Raw genomic sequence first — 1552 nt, forward strand, 5'->3', positions numbered from 1 at the left:
AAAACATAAGTCCGTCCCTCGTTAAGCACGAGCGTGAAGGCACGTGTCCTCATAATCACAGAGAGAGAAAAACGAGAGAGCAGTGGCACACACTGGTTGACACCATCAACCCTCGACTTGGGTGTCTTAAAGGGACACCACACCATAGTGGCTGTTACATATTCCCCCCGGGTTAAACAAAGGCTGTCCCCAGCCGAACACAGCAAAGGTACAGTTCAAACTTAACCAGCCTCCATACATGGTCAGCAGGATAAGACGTTAAAACCAAAATAGGGGAATGTACAGTCCAAAATTGACAAACTGGCATACATGACAGTGTCCCCAATGGTGAATGCCCATTCAAATAAATGTCAACGAAAGAAAATAAACTTAGGATAGCCAGGACAATGACAGAATGAAATTCCCTCTTATTGGTACATTGCGTTTCCACCGTTTTCCCAAAAATTGCAACAGTAAGCATGAACATATCACCACAACATGAAAACAGTGCCAACATGAATCGTAGAAAACTCAAACAACGGTCCTGTGACAACAGTAGACCACATGAAACACATCAGAAAGCAAACAAGGTCACTTTATGTTAAATCTGTCAGTATGAAAAGGGTTGGTCCACCTATTGACCGACCAGTCAGCGGTGACCCTAGGAACTCGTCTTGGTCTGAGGTCATAAGAACCTCTAACAGCACACCCATCAGCAGCAGGAGGTGAACTGTTAACCTCTGTCTCCAGAGCAACATCAGCAGTCTCTTGGAAAGAGTTCTGGTCCATGACAAGCGGGGCAGCGTCAGCACAGTCAACGTCAGTCTCAGCAGGGGCGTTGCTAAAGACCGCGGGAGTTGCATCAACCGCGTCACAGTCAATGCGGCCCGGGACTGAAAGAGCAGGAGGCAAACTGCTGTCCGGGACACTGAGATCCAAAGCTGCTGTAGCATTTAGCTTCCCACGCTGGCTAGACAAAGCTGAGTCCCAGGTATGGAATGGTTGCATGTTCGCAACATGAAAAACTCCCACTCTCTCCCCAGTGTCCACTGTGGTGAGAGAGTAATTCACATCCGACATCCTCTTGGAGATGCGGTAGGGACCCGTGTAAAGCGGGGCCAACTTAGCAGAGAAGTTGGACGATGCATCTGATTTTGGGTGTGACTTTACCCTGACGAGGTCCCCAACTTCATAAGAATCCGTGCGACGTCTCAGATCATAGTAGCGCTTTTGCCTTTCATGACTCTCTCCGAGCACCAAGCGAGCATGTTCATGAGCATCCCGAAGCGAAGCTCTCAGGTCATCTGAGTGGGACGTTTCCGGGCCGCTCAGTCCCTCCCAGGAGGGTTGAGTGACAAGGTCCAAGGGCGTGTCCAACTCTCGCCCATACAGCATCATGGACGGGCTCAGGCCTGTGCTCTCGTGAGGCGCAGTGCGCAGTGCAAAACAGATCTGGGGAAGATACTTGTCCCAAGAGGTGTGTTTATCCCCAACATAGGCTCGAATGGCCGTTTTCAAAGTGCGATTTACACGCTCAGTTGCATTCGTTTGAGGATGGTATGCAGTTGTTAGT

This window comes from Pundamilia nyererei, unplaced genomic scaffold (genome assembly GCF_000239375.1).
Source record: "Pundamilia nyererei isolate P.nyererei 1_Seehausen unplaced genomic scaffold, PunNye1.0 scaffold00139, whole genome shotgun sequence".
Lineage (NCBI taxonomy): Eukaryota > Metazoa > Chordata > Actinopteri > Cichliformes > Cichlidae > Pundamilia > Pundamilia nyererei.